Source organism: Schistocerca gregaria, unplaced genomic scaffold, assembly GCF_023897955.1.
Source record: "Schistocerca gregaria isolate iqSchGreg1 unplaced genomic scaffold, iqSchGreg1.2 ptg000398l, whole genome shotgun sequence".
NCBI lineage: Eukaryota > Metazoa > Arthropoda > Insecta > Orthoptera > Acrididae > Schistocerca > Schistocerca gregaria.
In genome coordinates this window covers 272,501-277,500 of record NW_026061837.1, presented here as the reverse complement: position 1 = coordinate 277,500, position 5,000 = coordinate 272,501, and the positions used below count along the sequence as shown (strand labels likewise).

The following is a 5,000-nucleotide window of genomic DNA, read 5'->3' as shown; positions in this document are numbered from 1 at the left end:
GACGTCCCTCCTTAGTAAATGATGCAGGACCACATACATAGATGATACATACTGTAAACTGGGGAGGACAGTGTGAACCGCACTCGACCCAGTCACCCTATCTCACAGTCCACTCTGTGTGTAACAAAGCGAAAGCACCAAAGCACTATCGTTCAACAACATCCATTTTATCCTCGCTGCCACAGGACACTATCCAAACAACGACAAGAGGAACGTCACGTCCACTAATAAGACAGAATGTCTCACATCACCCGCAAACAACGCAGCTCAAATCAGCCAGCAACACCCACAGTGGTCCACCCAGTATCAACACAGGACGCAACGCCACGCCACAACACAAAAGGTACAAGTAATAAAATACCCTTTGGCCACACCCCTTATAAAGGCATCGAACCAACCCACCACCTGACACCAGCCAAACGTACATCCTGATTTGACACATCTCTGGCAACCTAACCCACGTTGGCCCTTAACCTAACCCACGTTGGCCCTTAACCTAACCCACGTTGGCCCTTAACCTAACCCACGTTGGCCCTTAACCTAACCCACGTTGGCCCTTAACCTAACCCACGTTGGCCCTTAACCTAACCCACGTTGGCCCTTAACCTTACCCACGTTGGCCCCTAACCTAACCCACGTTGGCCCTTAACCTAACCCACGTTGGCCCTTAACCTAACCCACGTTGGCCCTTAACCTAACCCACGTTGGCCCTTAACCTAACCCACGTTGGCCCTTAACCTAACCCACGTTGGCCCTTAACCTAACCCACGTTGGCCCCTAACCTAACCCACGTTGGCCCCTAACCTAACCCACGTTGGCCCCTAACCTAACCCACGTTGGCCCCTAACCTAACCCACGTTGGCCCCTAACCTAACCCACGTTGGCCCCTAACCTAACCCACGCTGCACCTTAACCTAAGTTACGCTGCACCTTAACCTAAGTTACGCTGCACCTTAACCTAAGTTACGCTGCACCTTAACCTAAGTTACGCTGCACCTTAACCTAAGTTACGCTGCACCTTAACCTAACTTACGCTGCACCTTAACCTAACTTACACTGCACCTTAACCTAACTTACACTGCACCTTAACCTAAGTTACACTGCACCTTAACCTAAGTTACACTGCACCTTAACCTAAGTTACACTGCACCTTAACCTAAGTTACACTGCACCTTAACCTAAGTTACACTGCACCTTAACCTAAGTTACACTGCACCTTAACCTAAGTTACACTGCACCTTAACCTAAGTTACACTGCACCTTAACCTAAGTTACACTGCACCTTAACCTAAGTTACACTGCACCTTAACCTAAGTTACACTGCACCTTAACCTAAGTTACACTGCACCTTAACCTAACTTACACTGCACCTTAACCTAACTTACACTGCACCTTAACCTAAGTTACACTGCACCTTAACCTAAGTTACACTGCACCTTAACCTAAGTTACACTGCACCTTAACCTAAGTTACACTGCACCTTAACCTAAGTTACACTGCACCTTAACCTAAGTTACACTGCACCTTAACCTAACTTACACTGCACCTTAACCTAAGTTACACTGCACCTTAACCTAAGTTACACTGCACCTTAACCTAAGTTACACTGCACCTTAACCTAACTTACACTGCACCTTAACCTAACTTACACTGCACCTTAACCTAACTTACACTGCACCTTAACTGTCACATGTAACGTCACAGGAATGTAGCTTTGCCTAACAGCAACCCTCTGAACATAGTTCACTGCTTGGATCCTCTGGTGTCATGTGTATTTCTTGATGCCATGGTGCGTACCCTCACATAAAGGTCTTTCGAGTGTTGCGTACTTTCTACACAGTCCCGCTAACCACTGGAAGGGTGTACCGCTACAGAACGAATATCGCCCTCCCCTCCTGCCCTTCCAAGCTGGTCGGTCAGGCGTTTGTTTGTGAAATGAGCCTTGCAGCTGTTCAGTTGCATTCGGTTGTCGATGCAGTCAGTGTACGTTGTGGTACGGCCTGTGTGGACTGTCCGCTGATGTACGCGTAACCCACACTGATCATCCGTCGTTACGTACTGAGTGACATAATGTGGCACATGCTTGACCGTACACCGGCTGCGCCCTACAATGGCGAATCATAAGGGCCATATGTTGTGCACGATGCTACTTGTCTCGTCTCCCCATTACAGCGAGATTGCACTGTTGTACGCCGTACAGACATGTGGTAAGTAGGTACGGACGAAAGTATTGCATGTTGGCCCCCCCCCCCCCTCCTCCCTCTGCCGGGAATCAGCGTGAGCCGTCTGTTGATGTAGCGACGAGGGTTTTCCTATTTAATCGTATTGCCCCACACAACATGATAGCACGGTGGACCGCGTTCCACATCTGCGACATGCTACAGAGGCCGGTTGACAGTCGACCGCGCAAGGGACATTGCACACGTGCGCGGACCATCTTCCACGTGTTCTCTCGTGTACATGCCGCAGTGTGTATGTGGGCTGATGTAGCGTGTCGTGACACATAACATGCAGGCATGCCAGAATCGTAGATTTCGCAAATGTAGATTGACGTATACGTTTGCTGCCAAAGATCCGCAAATGAACTGGAAATCAGTTGTTGAGCGGTTGTTCGCGCTGCAGGTGCATCGGTGATAGCGACGATCGGTACATCTGTGAACCGGTTGTTTCGGCGGTACCCGCCATGCCCCCGAACCTGAGTTGGCCATGTGGGTATGAAGCGATACGAGGCTGTGGCTTGGCGGGACAGTCCCCGGCCGGTGAGGGGGGGCCGCCCGGCGTGCTGGCCGCGCGCTGCGTGAGCGCACGCACTACAGCCGGCTGGTGGGGGGCGCCCAGTGGCAGGAGCGCCGGCCGACGGGCCCGGCTGGCGTCCCAGCTATGCGCCGGCGCACCCTGCGCGCGGCGCCAGGCGGCCAAAGTGGGTTCTGCCGAGCCCGGTGCGAAGCGCGGTGGACATCTGCAGTGTGCTGGTCCGATTGCGGACTGTGTGCGTTGAGGATGCGCCGCCGCCCGGCACTCGGCGTCGCGACGCCGTCTGCTGCTCGGTCGCCCCCAGCGGTTCTCGCAGGTGGTTTGTATCGCAGCTCTGCGGACGTGTTGGCGCGTGCGCTGTGCTGGGAGAGTTCGCTTCTGCACCCAAGTGGGGCTTTGCCCTTCTGTGGCGCTGGCGTTGGAGCTGCCGGTCACCGTAGGTGGCGCGTGTTGTTTCCCGCCGGCAATGCCACGACAGCACGCTCCCGGGCCTCTGTCGGCAGCGGCAAGCTCAGTTGGGAGCACGGGTGTTCGCACTGAAAGCGTCTACTCGCCTATCTCCGGGCGATTGCGCCTCTCTCGAACCCGACCAAGTACTTAGGACGGCGCTGCGCGCCGCCGGGACCTGAGAGGGTTTCGAGGTGTATCGTGCAGGGGAGCTCAGCCTCCTCCTGTTTGCAGAATAATTGAGCGGACGCTTGCGTGTTCGCGCGGGCCCTCGGGACACACTCCCGGGCGGCCGGCTGCTCAGCTCTCGTTGACGCAGCTCCCTGGTTGATCCTGCCAGTAGTCATATGCTTGTCTCAAAGATTAAGCCATGCATGTCTCAGTACAAGCCGCATTAAGGTGAAACCGCGAATGGCTCATTAAATCAGTTATGGTTCCTTAGATCGTACCCACGTTACTTGGATAACTGTGGTAATTCTAGAGCTAATACATGCAAACAGAGTCCCGACCAGAGATGGAAGGGACGCTTTTATTAGATCAAAACCAATCGGATTGGCTCGTCTGGTCCGTTTGCCTTGGTGACTCTGAATAACTTTGGGCTGATCGCACGGTCCTCGTACCGGCGACGCATCTTTCAAATGTCTGCCTTATCAACTGTCGATGGTAGGTTCTGCGCCTACCATGGTTGTAACGGGTAACGGGGAATCAGGGTTCGATTCCGGAGAGGGAGCCTGAGAAACGGCTACCACATCCAAGGAAGGCAGCAGGCGCGCAAATTACCCACTCCCGGCACGGGGAGGTAGTGACGAAAAATAACGATACGGGACTCATCCGAGGCCCCGTAATCGGAATGAGTACACTTTAAATCCTTTAACGAGTATCTATTGGAGGGCAAGTCTGGTGCCAGCAGCCGCGGTAATTCCAGCTCCAATAGCGTATATTAAAGTTGTTGCGGTTAAAAAGCTCGTAGTTGGATTTGTGTCCCACGCTGTTGGTTCACCGCCCGTCGGTGTTTAACTGGCATGTATCGTGGGACGTCCTGCCGGTGGGGCGAGCCGAAGGCGTGCTTGCGCGTCCCGAGGCGGACCCCGTTGAAATCCTACCAGGGTGCTCTTAGTTGAGTGTCTCGGTGGGCCGGCACGTTTACTTTGAACAAATTAGAGTGCTTAAAGCAGGCAAGCCCGCCTGAATACTGTGTGCATGGAATAATGGAATAGGACCTCGGTTCTATTTTGTTGGTTTTCGGAACCCGAGGTAATGATTAATAGAGACAGGCGGGGGCATTCGTATTGCGACGTTAGAGGTGAAATTCTTGGATCGTCGCAAGACGAACAGAAGCGAAAGCATTTGCCAAGTATGTTTTCATTAATCAAGAACGAAAGTTAGAGGTTCGAAGGCGATCAGATACCGCCCTAGTTCTAACCATAAACGATGCCAGCCAGCGATCCGCCGCAGTTCCTCCGATGACTCGGCGGGCAGCCTCCGGGAAACCAAAGCTTTTGGGTTCCGGGGGAAGTATGGTTGCAAAGCTGAAACTTAAAGGAATTGACGGAAGGGCACCACCAGGAGTGGAGCCTGCGGCTTAATTTGACTCAACACGGGAAACCTCACCAGGCCCGGACACCGGAAGGATTGACAGATTGATAGCTCTTTCTTGATTCGGTGGGTGGTGGTGCATGGCCGTTCTTAGTTGGTGGAGCGATTTGTCTGGTTAATTCCGATAACGAACGAGACTCTAGCCTGCTAACTAGTCGCGTGACATCCTTCGTGCTGTCAGCGATTACTTTTCTTCTTAGAGG

At 53.0% G+C, this 5,000-nt stretch overlaps 1 non-coding gene across 1 annotated transcript in view; it reads left to right on the top strand.

The window, feature by feature from the left end:
- The first annotated feature begins 3,521 nt into the window (after positions 1-3,521).
- Positions 3,522-5,000, top strand: part of LOC126311160 (small subunit ribosomal RNA) — a 1,893-nt gene continuing 414 nt past the window's right edge. Inside the window, exon 1 of the ribosomal RNA XR_007554444.1 lies at positions 3,522-5,000. This exon is cut by the window's right edge and continues 414 nt beyond it. This is a non-coding gene — a ribosomal RNA (small subunit ribosomal RNA).